Source organism: Parasteatoda tepidariorum, chromosome 8 (assembly GCF_043381705.1).
Source record: "Parasteatoda tepidariorum isolate YZ-2023 chromosome 8, CAS_Ptep_4.0, whole genome shotgun sequence".
Taxonomy (NCBI): Eukaryota; Metazoa; Arthropoda; class Arachnida; order Araneae; family Theridiidae; genus Parasteatoda; species Parasteatoda tepidariorum.
This window is the reverse complement of record NC_092211.1, coordinates 75,461,267-75,480,508: the sequence shown is the minus strand read 5'-3', so window position 1 is coordinate 75,480,508 and position 19,242 is coordinate 75,461,267. Positions and strand designations below refer to the sequence as shown.

The 19,242-nt window shown below is 29.4% G+C and overlaps 1 protein-coding gene across 6 annotated transcripts in view; it reads right to left on the bottom strand.

The window, feature by feature from the left end:
- Positions 1–19,242, bottom strand: part of LOC107449895 (uncharacterized) — a 127,744-nt gene that overhangs the window by 58,727 nt on the left and 49,775 nt on the right. For 4 of the 6 annotated variants that reach the window (XM_043043680.2, XM_043043685.2, XM_071184241.1 and 1 more), the window contains one exon: positions 12,549–12,599. The gene's annotated coding sequence lies outside the window, so the exon portion shown is untranslated. Of the gene's footprint in view, positions 1–2,194; positions 2,323–12,548; positions 12,600–19,242 lie in introns of those variants that run through there. The other 2 variants (XM_043043683.2, XM_043043682.2) reach the window with 2 other exon arrangements.

The window sequence follows — 19,242 nt, the reverse complement described above, 5'->3', positions numbered from 1 at the left end:
ATAACATGGAGTAAACATATAATAATGGATTAGAATTTAATGGTTGCAGTGATAGCTATGCTACACTCTGAAACTGAATCGGCGTCAAGGCGATTCGGTTTTCTACTTTTAAAAGACAAAAGAGAAGCCGGGATTGTCTGGTCGGTAGGGCGCTGAGCCCATGTCCGAGAGTTCGTGGTTTCGAACCCCGCCGGCCGAAGATTTCCCGTGTAGTAAATGGTGACTGATACACGTTAAATCTGCGAGTCGCAAACAACAAACAAATAAGTCGCAATAACAAATCAGCACCTCTGGGGGTACTGGATTGGAGATCGATCGTTCTCTGATCCAGGTCAAAAATTACGATCTGCGGATGAATGAATAGATGTATGAAGGGGTCCGCCCTATAAACGGGTGTGACGTGTGTGTGGCTGAAGACGAATTCTTGGCCATAGATGGCGCCACTGAAAAACAAGAAATGCACACTCTGCCTTAAATTTGCTTGGTTTCACCAATCAGGCTTGCTAGTGTGGCAAGTGGCATTAGAAACAACAACACAACAACAAAAACAAAAGAAATGTTTCTCATTCAATCGGAAACATGTTATTAAATAAGGTACTCTGAGTTTTTTTTCGGAAACATTTTTGTCGAGTCAAAATTAGTTTCAGTGTATTAGTTTCAGTGTATTTTACAGTGTATTATATTTAAATACGGATACGCAATATACGTATTATAGTTAAATGAAACAGTTTTTACGAATTGGTAAAGAAATTTTCTAGAAATAAATTTATTTTTAAAAAAATGTTGGTCTGAAGCTGTTCTTTTCCGTAGTTTACAAAACTTTAAGCAAAAACCTGTCTTACAGGTAAAGATAAAGTAATTTGAAGTCAGCCACATCGCGTTACTGATGTATTCATAACTAATTCTCGAATTGAATAAATAATTGAATAAGCATTTAATGTACTTTTCATATTTCATTTGATTGTTTACTCAGAGATGCCGGATGATTGAAAATAATAGCGTCCAATACAAATCTTTTCAATTTTACTTTCATCACGGATACATATTCGTATGTTTCAGTGATAAATTATTATGTTTCTAGCATTATTGTTTGTATTTTAAAAAGAGCCTTTAGAAAAGTTGGAGAGCAACAGCCACAACCTTAATACGAAGACAAATAGGATTACACAATCGTGGAAATTAATCATTTTAAATCTGATTACTAGATACTATGGTTCAATTTGAACTAAAACATGATTCAAAATGACACCATATTAAGATTGTAGCAAGTTTTCATGATACACTAAGGATCAAGGTACCATATGATTGGTAGAAATTGAACTGATTTCTCTGAGAATGTATTATATCATGTAAGTGTAACATTTTATGCACTTTTAGAATTATAATTATGTATAAAATATAACAATAATTACAAGTATTAACAAAAGTAATCTCTACTTAAAAATGATTTGACATTTGAAAATGTCATCCACTTTTGTGTAATACTTATAAGACTGTCCTTGTTATTATTAGAAAAAATTAAGCAGAGAATTATTCAAGCATCATATTACGCAGTTAATCTTAAGTAAAAGGTGAAACAAATTGAAAAAAAATTGATTTTAAAAATACACTTCAGGTCCTATTTAAGTTGAAACTTAAAGCTACAGATTGAAAATTACTTTAAATGCTATCAGATTGCTTATAATCTAACTTAAAATGAATTAAAAATTTAAAATATCTGATTCACATCAATCAGGATTCAGTTATATTAAAATGTCGTATTCTAGATCAACTAGAAGCAAGCTATATACTATTTATACTTTATCTTAAAGTTTAACATCGAATAAAAACAACAGATTATGAAAAAATCTGGAATCAAATATTATATTATATTACTTGTCTTAAATTCAAGTTGAAATTCAAAGCTACAAATTTAAAATAATGCACCTTAAGTACCATCAGATTGAATACAAGCTGCCTCAAAATTAATTTAAATTTCAAATATCGGATTCACAATAACCAGGATTCAATTAATTTAAAATGTCTTATTCTAGATCAAATTGAGGTAATCCATATCATAATACTTTGTCTTAAAGTTTAACAAAGGAAAATGTCGAATTCTAGACCAAATTGAGGCAATCCTTATCATAATATTTTGTCTTAAAGTTTAACCAAAGATACATATTATTAAATAACCTAGATTCAAGTAACTCACCGGAATAGAAGATGGCTTTAACCCCGTTTGCTTTTCTATTAAACCCGTACACTTCCACACTTTCTTACAAAATCGCAGGTTTCAATAAAGATGATTTCAGAGCAAAAGTTTACCATTGTCAGCATCCCGGGATCTGAACCAATCAGAAAAGGGCGAAGGCGTTTTCATCCCCAACTTCTTCACCAATGAGGTGGGGGATGAGAGGGATCATTTGGTCGCGTGCTTGCTCCGGATTGTCCTGCTCTGGATGGATGCTATCGACAATGCTCTGTGACTCTTGAGGGCGTGACGCCAAACCTCCCGCACGCGTCAAACAAATAACTAAATAATAACAATTTTTTTTTTGAAGGAGACGGATGAAGTTTATTATGTATTCCAATTTCTGGATGAATAAAGACTTTAAATAAAGGAAGGAATATCAAGTTACTTGATGAAGATTGTTAAGTGTGGTACGTCAACGTCTGTTAAGCAGGGGGAAAAACACCATATCTTTCACTTTTTTTTTTAATTTATTTTTTTTCCACTTCGATGAAGTATTTTGTACTATTCTTACTCACTGGTAAAAAAAGAATGGTTGAAACTATCAGAATATGGTGAAATTAACTATATTTCTGGCTCTATGGGAACACCAAAAAGCTCGTAATATTTACGGAAGCATTTTACGGAAGCATTTGTACGGAAGCACCATACATTATTTTGTTAATTTTGCTAAAATTAACAAAAAATATGTTTTACTAATTGCTAGAAAAATTTGGTAAATGTGGCAAAATTTGGTAATTTTTATCATGACTGAAAGCAGGCATGAAAAGCATTTATTCGGTTAACTTTACTTTTCAGTTTTGTATTTTTTACTAAGTGAGTGGTACTAAAAACTATAATTTTATAACCAGAATTTCCGGTAAACAGTTACTACATAAACGAAAAAATTACCAAATGAATAGCTTTTATACCGAATATGTTGGTTTTGTTAACCAATTTTTTTATTTAAAAAAAAAAAAAAAAAAAAAAAAAAAAAAAAAAAAAAAAAAAACAGAAATGTCATTACTGTATAGTACAGTAATTTTACCAGAATTTTTCCTCTCTGCCTCAAATCTATAATTTCTTTTTTTTAATTACTTGTTTTTGGTTTTTAGTTACGTTTTTCTCATTTTTTCCCACAGCACTTCATTTTCTGCTTTAACTTATATGTTTTTGCTGTTAATAAATTTTAATTTTCATGATCCACCTTTTCTTAATTTTCTAGTATGTTTAAAGAATAAAGCTAGCCGACCGGCCTGTGTAGGGGGCAGGGAACTGTCCTTGCATTTGAAAGGTTCTGGGTTCGAATCCCGAGGTAGGCTTGGATGTTTCTTCCTTCTCTGTCCTTACTGTGAGAGCAACGTTGGCCCACCTAATATGGTGCCCCTGAAAGAGTGGTCAACAATGGCAAAAGTGGCCAGTTGGAAAAAAAGATTAAGAAATAAATCCTCTTAATAAAACAATTATAAAAATAGCTGAATTTTAATTTTCATATCCTCATGCTGAAAAAAAAATTTAAATTCGATTATTTTTGAACTTTTGCTTTTATCATTAGACCATTATTATTTCGCCATTTAGATTTTCATTTTTCGTAGTTATCTAAGTACCTATCTTTAAGTATTTTTAGAGAAAAATAAAGTTCTAAGTACATTTAGCAACAAATAGTTGACGAATAACCTTGAAAAGGCATCCTTTTGGCAGAAAATTTAAATGCCAAAAATTCAAATACTACACGGAGAAAAAATATAGTAAAGTTATATTGTAAGCTAATCACAATTCTAGTAGAAAAGCAAAACAACATATTTCTAGTTAATAAAACCAGAATATACAGTATTTAAACCATTCATTTGATAACTTTTTCGTTCATATGGTAACGGTTTGTCTGAAAGTTTGGTTTTCAAACTTTAGTCCTTATTGCCACACATTTAATAAAATATATAAATCCAAAAAGTAAATTTGACAGCACACATTATTTTTTTGCCATGCTCTAATATATCATGATAAAATTACCAAATTTTAGCACATTTATCAAGTTTTGTCACGCGTTATAAAACTATATTTAATTGTCAACTTTGCAAAAATAATAACCAAAGCGCTTTGGTAATAATAACCGAGTTTTTTGGTGTTCCGTAGAGCCAAAAACACTGTAAATTTTATCATATTCTGGTAATTTTGGCCATACTTTTTTCTCAGTGAACTAATTGAAAATCCTAGTGGAGGAAGGTTTAAGTGACATTTTTGAAAAGTGAGATTTTTCGAGGAAAGTTCTTATTTTATTTTTATGTTTTGAAACATTAGTTCATTTTGAAATTTTATTAAATTTCGCAGATTTCATTGGTTGAAGGCACTAAGTAGTTTGATGAGTTATCTAAATAGCTATTTTTTAATTATTTTTTCGAGTGAAAGAATGTGCTAAGTGCATTTATTAAATAGTTGACAAACAACATTAAAAAGTCGTTCTTATGGCAGGATATTTAAACACCGAAAATGCGAATCCTATAAAGTGAACAGGAATCACTCGATTACGCCAATTGAAAGCTTGGTTGCGGGCAAGAAATAGTGCGTAATATTTATTCCTCATTTCCAATGCATAAGCTTTAAAGACAATTTTCTCAAATTTATTAAAATCCATATAGGAACAGAATTAATCCATCTCTTCAATCAAACCCAGTAAGTCAAAATCCTTTTTCTGAAACCAGAAATTTCAGTTGATTTCAAACTCACTATTACAAATTATATTAAATTTATTTTCAGTATAGCCATCATGAAAGCCATCCTGAGCATCAAAATAACTCGGGCCCTCATTGGACCAACTTTCACGAATCTTGGCTCAATAAGGGTTCAAAGAATCGATGTGGGCCCTATATAGAACTGTCTGATTCACCCGATATTTTACTGCCACTTTACAACCAATATCGCCTCTATATAGAACTGTCTGACTCACCCGTTATTTTACTGCCACTTTACAACCTATATCGCCCGATATAGAACTGTCTGATTCACCCGATGTTTTACTGCCACTTTACAACAGATATTGTCCATGTAAAGAATTGTCAGATTCACCCGATATTTTACAATCATTATTTAGCTAATATAAGCCCTATATAGGCTCTATATCGGCCAATATTGACACTGCATAGGACCAATATTTAAAAATCTAGACATCCCAATATTGATCTACATTGATCTTTACATTGGACCCATATTAAGCCAATTTTGAGCCCAACTGGCGCAAAGTATAACTGTTGCTAGAAATGTCATGGCGAGAAAAAAAAGTTCACGAACTCTAAACTAAGAATGAGTTGGCATTTATGTAGCTGTTATCATGAGATGGCGAGAAATTCTTCTTCAGCATTTGGTGACAACAGCACTGGAAAGAAAGGTTAAACGACTTAACGGTTAGTGACTGGCGTGTGCCCTCATTGTTTCGCCTAAGATCTCGAAGAATAGGAAAATTTTAACAAAGGGCGAGGTTCGGTCACATCCCAACACTTATCAGCTATTTTTTGGCGTTTTTTTTGCCAGCATAGAGGAAATAGATGTATTTCTTCTTCTGTGGATGATTCTTTATTTTACGCTCTCTTTGCATAGCCCCGCCAACGATATCCGGTGAAAAAACTATAAACCGTTTAGAAACGGAAGCAGGTTAAGATGTACTTTATGAATAGAAAACTTTAAAAATGCCAATTTGTTTAGTTATTTTAATCAAAACAGAAGAACAATTTAAGTTGATTGTTTATATGAGTTGAATGAAATTAAACCATATTATCTGATTCCTTAAACGTGATTATATGATACTTTGGTTCAACTTGAATAGAAAAAGGACCAACTTAACATCGTATTAAGCTTTCATCAAACCTGAACCACATTATGCTCAAGGTACTCATATTATGATTCAATATTGAATCGATTTTTACGACAGTGTACAGTAATTTTTCCCAAATGTAAATTTGCTTACGTTGTGTTATTCAAATAAATGAACAATTTAAATTAGGATATTTAATAATTTGTACTAAATAAATTTTGAATCGTGTTGTAACCATAATATTGTTAACTTTAGCTAAATGAAGTTAAACCATATTATCTGATTCCTTAAACATGATTATTAAATACTTTGGTTCAATTTGAATGGAAAAAGGACCAACTTAACATCCTATTAAGTTTCAGCAAACTTGAACCATATTATGCTCAAGGTACTCATATTATGATTCAATATTGCATTCAATATGAATATCAATTCAATATTGTGATTCAATATGAATGTCAATGTCAATTTTTACGACAGTGTACTATAAACTTTCAATTATTCGGTGAATTAATTGGTGAGACAACCTCGGAAAAGCGAATTATGGTCAAAAATAATATTACACAAGTGCTTGAATTATTTATTTTTCTAAAATAATTAAATTTGAGGGATTTAAAAAAATTATGAATTTTGAAAATATGATGTTTAAGTTTAAGAAACTTCTTTTTGTCCAAAAAAATTCTATTAAAATTAAAGGCTAGAATTTTTATAAATAAAAAATACCCTTAAATTTTTCTTAATTTCAATAAAATTTCGGATTAAAATACTTTTTTTCTGCTTGTTCAGAAAAAAAGAATATTTTTTCTTACTGAAAATAAGTGCTGTAAATGATAAGGAAAGATTATTCATTATGTCATAAAAATAACTAAAAAACGAATAAAAGAATAAGTAAAATAAATCTATCATTCATTAGACGATGTAAAGTTGTGCAAAAATAGCAACCTGAATGCACTAAAATCATTCCATTGACCAAACCACCCCAAAGGACAGAAGTAAATATAGCTGACTTTTGGCTAAAATTTCGAAAATTTAATATATTTGCTACTAAACAAAACAGCATGCTAATAAAAATCAAATTTTATTGTTAATTTTACCAAAAAGTCAATAACAAAGCCCTTCGGTAAAAATTACTATAGTTTTTGGTGTTCCCATAAACTCTCAATTGATTGAGAAAGCATATGTAGAAAGGAAATGCAAACTATATTGTTCCAATATATTTATTAAAATATGTATTGATCCAAGAGAACTATAGACTCTACTTAACAAAATGGTAAAAATCTGAAATTGTTTGAAGCCGCAGAAATGAAATTTTCGTGCTTCTTAATAAAAAAAAAATAAAAAAAACACTTGCTATTTTTTTATTTTAATTATTGCTATTTTTGTGTTGAATTATTGTTATTTTTTTCATTTTATGTCAAAAACGAAGGCATAGAACATTTTTTAAAAAATATTTCTTTTACTTCTCTCAAAGCCGTAACCATTAAAAAAGAAACGGTTGCAAACAACTGTTGTGAGAAACTTCTTATCCAACAATGAAAAAGGTTGTAAGTTTCAACAGAACAAAATGAAAAAAATATATAGATGTAATGCGTTTGTTTATTTATTTTTCTCAGAGAACATTGACCCCTGCGATACGAGCACAGATGGATAACGGTGCTAGAATGTCATTATTATGGCCGAAGATTTGAAATGCAGTCCAGTCTTCAAGGGGGGTTAATGCACAATGAGGTTTTTGACGGAATCGCCAACTCCCCCTCAAATGCCCTTGGGGAGTTGTGGAAACAGAAGGTAAGCCAGAATGCGCAAAAAAAAACTTTTCGAATTTAATATACTGTTACGCACATTGGAAACATTCAGTGTGTGAGAGGAAATTAATGGATTAACACTGCCAATCATAAATTCGTTTCTTTTTTTTCTTCTTTTTCTTCCTAAAAAGAAATACAATGTGTGAAGCGGTTTTTAGTTACAACTATCTGGCCATGAATATTTCGAATTATAGTTAACATTTTTTTAAAGCTTGTTTATGGAACTATAAGTTTTATATTCTCAAGAAAATCAGTTCAACACTGACAGAATTTCAGTTCTAAAATTACTCTGAAATAACCGGCAGCAGTTCGTCCATCCAACCAACTCCAAAGTTTACGGTAAAGAACATTTTTTACCTTGCAGCTTTGGAAACCTTTTTAAACTAGTATGGTTAAAAAGCCCCGAATACAAATCTATACGGTATTCTTAACCATTTACAACTAGCATAGTTTCAAAACAGTAAAAAAAAACGAAATTTAACTGGACATAGGAGCAAGTATTTTCGTTAGGTAATGGGCATTGGATTTTAGCTGTTGTTGAGTTGTGTTTTATTAAATCAGCCGTTCAATGCGGTTTAAATAATTTATCCGGTTGTTTCACTTACGTAAAGTTGGGAGATACTCGACTTTGATTTTTTTATATTAAATAATTTTATGGTACTGCCATCCATGCGTTAATTAGAGTATCGCATTCTATTACTCCAGGGTCACAAATTGGAGAGAGCGGGACACTGGAAACTCTTCACATGTAGAAGGTAGTGGAGAAAATGTGGTGGCAAATCGAACCGCCATTTTGATGGTCATAAGATTGACAGATTAGCCCTCACGGCTATAATATGTATCTAGCTGCAAGAAGCTAAGAGGCTTCAGTAGGTAGGCCTAGTTGGTGCTATAAAATTCTGCTTCTTTTACCGTGAAAGTGGTTAATAAACTGTTTTTCTCACAGTTAATAGTTTGAATATCATCTTCTTTATGGTAATTTGAATGTTTCGTTTCAATATTTTAAAATAACAATGAAATAAATTGTTATTTAACTATTTTTTATGAGAAATTTCTAACAATAAACGTTGAGGCATAATATTGGCATCTTGAATCCTATTATTGTGCTCATTTGCTGCAACTTTTATAAAATGTTAAATTGAACCAAGTTTCTGTTGAAGTTGAACCACAGATAGCATTGCGTAGTCAAGTTTAAGAAGTACGATAATAATGTTCTACTTGACATTGTATTAAGGTTGATGCAAAATGAAATATCGGTATCTTGAACCATATTACTGCCCTCATTTGCTGCAACTTTTATAAAATGTTAAATTGAGCCAAGTTTCTGTTGAAGTTGAACCACAGATAGCATTACGTAGTCAAGTTTAAGAAGTACAATAATAATGTTCTACTTGACATTGTATTAAGGTTGATGTAAAATAAAATATCGGTACCATATTACAGCCCTCATTTGCTGCAACTTTTTAAGTGTGCAAATTGAAACATAATTCCGTTCATTTCGAGTCATAAATAGTATCCTGCAATCCATCAAGTTTAAGAAGTACTATAATACACAGAGAAAAAGAAATTTCGGTAAAATTAACGTACTGTATGGTATTGGTATAAGACCAATATTCTGATTAATAGAACCAAGATATACAGTACTTACACCTTTCATTTAGTAATTTTTCTGTTGATATGGTAGTAGTTTACCGGAATTTATTCTTATGTCTTTTAAAATTTTAGTTCTTATTACCACATATTTAGTAAAATACAAAGCTAAATTTGCAGAATAAATAATTTCTGTGTCATGATCTAAGGTAGTGTTTCCCAAAGTGTGGTAAGCGTACCCCCAGGGGTACGGGAACAGTTCAGCGGGGATACGCGTTCTTATGCGAAATATCTTAATATCTTGCAACAAACGAAAATTTCAAAAAATTTTATAAAAAAACGAAGATACAAGGATAGCAATGAAAATTTACGATTATGTATTTTTCTATTGGCCATTTTCTGCAGAGTTAAAAGTTAATAATTAGTGGTGTCAACAGCCAGTTGTGATTCTTAACTTTTGTGCAATTTTTTTATAGTAAAAAATACATTCATTTTTTTCATTAGTGGTACACAGACTTACGAAAATTTTAGAAAGGGTACTCAAAAGTCATAAGTTTGGGAAACACTGATCTAAGGTATCATGATAAAATTACCAAATTTCACCACAGTTGCTAAATATATATCATAAATCAAATAAATGAAATATAATTATCAAATATATATTTTTATCAAATTTATATTTTTATAAAAGTTTATTCAATTATTAGTTTTATTAAAATCGTAACCGCTACGGTAAAAATTATCAGGATTTTTGGTGCTTCTATAGAGCCAAGAACACGGTAAATTTTACCGTATTCGGGTGGTTTTGACTATATTTTTTTGCTCAGTGTAAGATTGATGAGAAATGGAGCGACATTAATAGTTTATATAGCTGTCACGTCTATTCGTGAATTTTTATTATATTGCAAATTGAATTTACCTTTTACAAACCAAAGAATGTTTTAGTCAAATGAGTAAATAAAAAAATTAAGAAAAAAAACTTGAAAGTTTAATTCAGCCACAAATCAGTATTAGAAAACTAAAAATGCAAATAAATTACTGAAAATGTGAAAAAATTTAATTGAAATTAATAATCTTTTTCCTCAGCAATGCAATATAAAGCTAATAATGAACGTCAGGAAATTCTCATTTACCTTCGTATTTATTTTATTAGTTTTTTTACGAACCTAGAAAAGAAAAAACTCGGCCACCAATTTTCAAAAGTCATCAAAACAACGTGACGCACAGTGTGAGTAGGTGAAACCAACTCCTCAATCATTCGAGTACGTGCTTGAGTGACAATCGTACTGTCACGAATTGGTGAAAAAACAACGAGACGATGACGAACTATAGATATTTTTCAATTCTAAATTAAATGACACAATTAATCAAAATATAAAATTTCTAAAGAGAAAGGTAAAAGTTAAAACAAATAATGCAGATGTCCAAAATGACACTTAGAAATAAGGACAGACCTGGATTTGTCTTTTCCAAGTGGGACAGAAAAGCAATCAAAATTTGTTAACTCAGAGCTCAACACTATAAAAATTTCCGAATCAAATTATTGGCACTATTGGAGCATAATCCGTAAAAACTATTTTGACCGTAAAATATTATATTGTAATTATAATGGTAATCCCGGTCATGGATGTTCTTTAATTCTTTGTAATATCTGTTCTTACAGTGGGAGCAACGTTGGCCCACCTTATATGGTGCCCCTGAAAGAGTGGCCAACAAATCTGTATTGTAAAATGCTTGAATAGACGAAATGTTAACACAGGTGGGTATTGGAAATCAAAAGAAAAAATGTTTTTAATAGTAATAATTATTTAAATAGAGTGATTCAGTGATTTTACGGTAATATTCTGTAAAAGTTACGGTTTATAAGATTTTTTTGTTCTGTAACATGTCCTGTAAAATGGATTCTATGATAAAAAATACCGGCACTTCCTGTAATTTATTCCAGAATTTTTAACAGTGTACGGAGTTGTAAGACCGGGTAGTCTGGCCTTGACTCCAGTTCTTAATTAAATCTCTTTGTCTTTGTTTTCTTATTTTTCTTTAAAAATATTTGGTAGACAGCATACAATTGTTTGTTCAGTTTAGAGTGGGCTAATTTAAGTTCGTCAAGCAATAATTCGCAATAATCTTCATATTATTGTGCTAACGTTGCGGTAAAAATGCAGTATTTCCGCAGCAAAAATATAAATACATAAAACAATGCGTTTTTCTAAAAATATTATAAAAATGAAAGTTTTTTTTAATCATTTAACTTTACTACATGAATATTTTTTAATTACAGGATCAACCTAGACTAAATAGACCATTTCTAAAATAACAGAAATGTAATAGTTTCGAATTGAACATTAGCTAATCTAACGTTTTACGTTATTGACAATAAAATTTTTTATAAATTTAATAGCGACAAGTCATTCCAATGATAAGAATTTTTACGCTTGGAAAATTTTTCAATACAATCATCGATCAAACAAAGCAATCAATTTCCAAGTATATAGATAAATGAAATAAATAAATAAACAAATAAATATAAATAAGCAAAAAGTTTTTAGTAAGGAATTTTTTATTTATTTATTTAGATTTTTTTAATAGAGTTAATTTGTGAAAATAAATATTTTTAAGAATAATAGGATACAAACAGCTGAGAATTGAATTTCGAGAAATAATTTGTTTAAATTATTTCTTGATTTGAAATACATATGTTGACATAAATGTATATTTTGAAACTAATACAGCAGTTATTAATTATTTACTTCTTTCCACGAATTAAGCTCAAACTTTTAATACTACGATGCATAACAATTAGCATATAATCTGAGTATTTTAATAGTAAAAATATGGGGGATTGATCTCATTTTATTCTTTGTTTGTAAAGTCTGGATTTTTCGTGACTAACTGAAAATTATAGAGTTAATTTAATAGTTAATTAATAATTGTATTCAATTTCTTACAAAGTTTTATTATAACAGAATTCAGCAAACGTTATACTTTTTTTACAATATCTTTAGTTCATAACAAAACAAAAAAAGAAAAAAAAATTTACATGAGGATAAAATATATTGTTAATTTATGTTCCTTGGAATATAGCCGTTTTTTTGGAAAAGAATATAATGTTATTAAAGAAAAGTTCTATACTTACCTTATAATATTCTTTTAAACTACACAGGATTCTTTTTTCAAACAGTGATTTCTGAAAAAAAAGTATATGTTAAATTCTATCAAATGAAATAAATAAAATCTTAAATGAAATATTTAATATTATGGTATGAAAATATTGTATTAATGCAGGGTAAGTAACTTCTTGAGGGTTGTATTCCAGTTCCAAAACGCAATAAATAAATAAATATATAAAAACTATGAGTTTAAAATTTAAATTTGTACATTCCTACAATCATGAACTAGAATTAATATGGTTATTTAAAAATAAGTATCAATAATTTAAATAAATTATTTAATTAAATTATATAAATTATTAATTTAAATAAATTATTTGAAAATCATTAATTGCGATGACTGCAAATCGAATTTAGTTAAGTTTTTTGCTGATAAAGACCAGAAGATTATTATGTTGCTACCAGAAACATGACAAAAAGTCATCAAACACAATAAAAGATATTTGACTAATTAAAGTTTATTAATTTATTTTAAAAAAAAACTGAGTTTTATCTCACAATAAAAACCAAAATTACTTTCTTGCAAACCCAAAATATTAAATATTTGAAAAGCTTTCTTAATTTTTTTTTTCTTTTATAGTTCTTAAAAAGATAGTTCAATGGCATTTAATATCTTTTTTTAGTTCGAATACGAAAGTTTCAAACCATTAATACCCGGCTACAAATTTTGAAATGGCGTAGAAAGTGCAAGGAGAAAAAATCCGGTAAAAAGTTCTTATAGCCACATATTTAGTAAAAAAAAATACAAAACTGAAAAGACTTAACCGAATAAATGTTTTTTATGACATGCTCTAAGGAGTCATGATAAAATTACAAAAGTTATCGCATTTACCATAGTTCATTGTTAAATAATTAGTTACCAAAATCATGACCGATTTGGTAAATATTACCAAGCTTTGATGCTTTCATTCAAACACGGTTATTCTGTTAGTTTAGAGCATATCTTTTTTCGGTGATGCAAAACTGAACGACATTAATATTTGTCAGAACTGAAAAGTTCATTTGAAAGAATGAATAGTTCTTATGTCATGATCTAAGGTATCGGTATAAAATTACCACATTTTCCAGTTTTTATCACATATTATAAAGCCACATTTTATTGTTATTTTTACCAAAATCATTATAAAATCGCTTCCGCAAAAAATTACCAAGCTTTTCATTGCTCATACAGAGCCAGAAACACGGTGAATGTTACCATATTCTGGTCTTTCAGTGTAGGTAAAATGTAATACTTTGGTATATTTTGTACTTAATTACACTGCATCAATGCTGTGCAATTTGAACTTTGAACATATCCAAGTCAAAATTTTTGATGACTTTCCATTGATGGAGCAACATATTCTTGATGGTAATCATCAATAATTCCATCATGAACCATTACATTATTTGATGGTAACCTACATAAGTAACCATCATCTCAATGTAAAAATTCGGACTAATTCATGATGGTTCGACATAAGAATAGCAACTTGTTTTGATGGTTTGTTCATTTGAATCATCAGAAATTTCAATCATAGTTTCTTAGAAATCAAATGTTGTAACAATCATAAACCACCATCAGCCCAATGTAGGAATTTGGGCTGATTCCCAAATTGTTTTGATAGTATATTCCTGCTGAACCAACAAGAATTATTATTAAACCATTACGGAAATGCATTGTTGTACCATTATGGACCATCACGAATTTCCATCATAGTATCTTAGAAATCAAATGTTGGAACGATTATGAAAAACCGTCATCCCAATGTAGGAATTCGGACTGATTTATGATGCGTCCAACTTAAAAACTCAAATTGTCTGGATAATATATTCCTGAGAATCAACAAGAATTCCCATTAAACCTCATGAAAATGTATAGTTGGAACCATCATGGATTTTTGGTCCATGAGAGTTAAGCTTCTCTTGATGATTAACCATCATAGTATTAAAGTGGCTATCCATCATGGAATAATGGAAGTTTGTTAGCATATCAAAAACCATGATCACATAATGGGAAATGTTGGATGATAGTGACCATCAAAATGATGTTGGACCATCATGAGGCATACTGAAACCAACATAAACCATCAAAATTTTTTGATGGGACCCTCAAGATTTTGACTTGGGTAGATACTGTGGAAACATCTTTACTTTTACAATGCCATATCCTAAAAGTGAAAGATACTTTATTATTTTTAATGAAATCTCAGCTGCAGTCTGTACGATTTTTACTTACTTAAACCATTAGCTGTATACTAAAATTTTACTTCTATTTTCAGTACATAATCTAACCAATCATTTTACTATTAGTTTAAGTTTATCTTTCTCTGCAAACAGAAAAAAAAGGATGTTTTTCCTTCCTTAACAAAACTTGGGGATGTGTAGCCCACCTCACACTCCAAATCGAATGTAGGTCAGTGGTTCTGAAAAGAACAATCTCATGAATCGTCTGCTCTTCCCTCACTGAAGTTCCGTCGACTTAGGGGACTGGGTGAGTTTTTTTTTTTTTTTTTGTTCCATTCCGCACAATAGAGAAGCGGGGGTGTCTTCTCTATAGAAATAAATGAAATTTAACGGTGACCGTAATTTCTTGGAAGAGAGGGAGTCCATCTGTCACCTCCTTCAAGTTTGAGGGGGTGAAGTATAAGTCGATTAAAAGAACTTCTTTTCTTGATCTTGCCCTTGTATCATATATTTTTTTCGGAGAAGTATCCCAGCTGCACCCTCAATTCGAAATAAATAAACTGGAGCGTGCCTGTTTTTTGTGCCAGGGGTTTTCCTGTTGTTTGTTGACCCACCGGCCTGTTTTTTTATTCCTTAACGCGCGTGTGTACTTCAAAAACCTATTTCAATAAACAGCTGTATTATAGACATATAAGAAAGGAATGAACCATAGAGAATCAGTATTCTATTTTTGTAAATCAGTATTTTTACTAAAAAATAAAACAGAGTATAAGTTTTAACTAACAAGACAAATTAACAAGATTAATTAACAAGACAAAACCGGCATGAAATATTTCCTATCATTCAAAAATTGAATTTAAATTTCATCTAAACCTTTTCTCAATAAATATAGACGTTTAAATATTTTTTTCAGTAACCGAATTTAAACAAAAATCATTAATTATATAAATAAATAATTTTTCTTTAAGTGCTCATTTTATTTATACAAATAACGAAATTGTTGAAAAGCAAAGATACAGAATTTAAAGTAATGATGTCAGTTACCAAAAGTATGCGTTAATAATTTTTTTCGACCAAATTTCTTTACATTTCTAAAGTTTATATTAAAGGATAGTAATGAACTTGGAAATTATAGTTATCTACACTTTAAAAAAGTTCCGGATCCAATTATGGTATAAATTACCGGTATTTTGGGTGCATCATCCGTAAAATCCATTTTTACCGTAAACTATTATATCGTGATTTTGCAGTATTTATCTAATTAGAGTGATTTAGTGATTTTACGGTTATTATTACTGTAAAATTAACGGTATGTCATGTTTTTGTCCCTTAATTGAATTTTACGGTAAAAACCAGCACCCTGATTGCCAATACTTTTTACAGTATTTGATATTAATTTCTAATTAATTTGATAGTAGTATTCATAAATTTCGTAATTTGAAAGTAGCATTCATAGATTTCTTCTTATTCACAGTATTTCATAATTTCTGATTACTCTTTATTATTTGGTGCCGAGAAGAAGTGCCCAGTAGCGACTCTAAATTTTTTTAACATTTCTATTTTAAAATTTCATTTTGGTAAGAAATATTTAATCAGTTTTCTAAAAATAATGAAACAAGGAACAATTTCATTTTTTAGTGGATCAAATTTAACACAATTCGAAGATTTTTTTAAGAATAAAGGATTAACTTGTAATAACTAGAATAAGAACTGGAATAAGAATTAATGAAGATTTTTTTTAAAGAACTATCAGCCTTATCATTATAGAATTCGGCTACTAATATTCATAAAAATTGCCAATATATAGCAGTTTGAGTTCCTTAATGCTAATTTAATTTGTCTGAGACGGATAAAACCTAATTTTGAAAAAAAATGCACACAAATGTAAAACTCATTTATCTAAAGAAAATATTTTCAAAAATACATTTTTAGAATATTTTTTTTCAATTTATTAAAGATCGAAAAAAAAATTGAATTAAATTTGCCATTGCAGTCCTATGTTGACATTGAAGAACGAAGGCAAATTTATTATGTCTGTCTGAGTTGAACACAGGACCGCAAAGATTCAAGTGTTCTATTTTTTTCCTTTTCGTAATATATTCATCCAAATTTTTTTTCTAAACCATTGTTTCATAATGTGTGAAAGAAGCACAATAAATTAGTAACATTTCTTTTGGTGAACTAACTTTTTGCATTCTAAAAATAAAAAAAGGCGACAAATATTCTCGATTTATCTACAATTTCATTACTAAGTAACCAGCATTAACCATCTAAACCATTGTTTCATAATGTGTGAAAGAAGCACAATAGAAGTCCTGAATTTAAGAGGTTAAAGATGTAAAAGCAATTTTAGTGAGTGTGATCACAATAAATTAGTAACATTTCTTTTGGTGAACTAACTTTTTGTATTCTAAAAATAAAAAAAGGTGACAAATATTCTAGATTTATCTATAATTTCATTACTAAGTAACCAGCATTAACCATCTAAACCATTGTTTCATAATGTGTGAAAGAAGCACAATAGAAGTCCTGAATTGAAGAGGTTAAAGATGTAAAAGCCATTTTAGTGAGTGTGATCACAATAAATTAGTAACATTTCTTTTGGTGAACTAACTTTTTGTATTCTGAAAATAAAAAAAGGTGACAAATATTCTCGATTTATCTACAATTTCATAACTAAGTAACCACTTCTAAGAAACAAATATTATTTGTTCCGTGTGAATATTTAGAATGCAAACAATTAAAACGGGGAAATTTGTTCCACAAGAATTGCTGTTGGCGACACAAGTATGGAACATGGAACAGACACCCCACCCAATATCAGCGACTTTTTTTTTCCTCGCATACTCTTGTGGTTGACAAGAAAAGGGTGTTTCCCAGGTACAATAACCTTTTCGGGTCACAAGCACCCACATATGCTATAAAAGCTCATCCACAATCATTTGAGACTTCAAGGTTACGCATGACATTCAACACACGCGAAAACATCCATTAAGTCATTTAATACCGCTGAAATAAACTCATTGTACTTAATTGATTCGATTGCGTTTCAATAGTGCTCTTCCTGAATCTTTTAATCGTTCGTAAATGTCATAATGGAAGAAATTGCTAAATGGCTTTCTCGAATTCCGTATGAACGAAATCTAATGATCAGTATTTACAGGGAAGATTTTATTAGTTCAATTACTTTTTAAAATTATTTTTCCGAATCTCTTTATGGTTAGTAATTGATTTTTTGGAATATACGTGGGGAATATATATGTTTCTTGAGCGGCGACCATTGTTCTAAGGTATCATGATAAAATTACCAAATTTTATCATATATTATTAAACCTTATTTTATTATTAGCTTTACCAAAATTATTACCTTTAGTAAAAATTTTGAGCTTTTTAGTGTTCTTGTAGAGACAGAAACACGGTAAACTTTACCATATTCTGGTAGTTTTGACCATACTTTTTTTTCTCAGTGTAATATCACACATTTCTCAATATTGAGTTCTCTAAAGACTTAACGAGTTTTTTCAAGCAACATATAATTTTCAATATTGTTTTAAATCATAAATGTAGTTTAAAAGACTTTTTTTTAAAATATTTCAAATCATGATAGATAAATTGGTTGAAATATATAATTTTCAATATTATTTTAAATCATAAATGTAGTTTAAAAGACCTTATTTAAAAATATTTCAAATCATGATAGATAAATTGGTTGAAATATATAATTTTCAATATTATTTTAAATCATAAATGCAGTTTAAAAGACTTTTTTTTTTTAATATCACAAATCATGATAGATAAATTGGTTGAAATGCTTATTGCCTTCGGGATATCATGAGTTGATTATCACGATTAATGCGAAACTAGACTAATAAAAAAAAGTAGCTAGAATTAAGGTCATTAAAAACCAGTAAAGTCTGCTTCAATTTTCAAACTATATACAAAAAAAAATATGTCCTTGAATTGTTGCTTATTTTTCGCTAAACAATACCTAATAATCTTTCCTTCCTATTAAATATTAGAATATTTTTATTACTCTATCAATCGAATGAAAACTATCCCAACTGAACGTGACTTCAAAAATCCTTTTCGGTTCCGATATAAAGTAGTTTTATTTTTATTTAACTAAATTAAGTATTATTTTGTTTCGAGGTCAGAGTTTTATTATCTTTTTCAAGCAATAATTATTAAATTATATCGAAGTTTAGAGGACATACACGCCCTATTCTATGGTTAGCCACTGCCAATTTAAAAAAACTTTACAACATATTAAATTGCATAAAAGTGTAACACGAAATAAAATGTTGTTATACAGTTTTATACTTGAACTATGGATAAATTGATGAACACTCCAGAAAAGTTTAAAGTAAATTTTAAATTTTAAAAATTTTGCGCTGGCAGCTTATTTATCAGTATTTTTTATTTGATATGTTAGCAAAGATTAATTTTTTTTTTAAATTGAAGATAAAAAATTGCTTTTAGATGTTTAAAACGGTATAC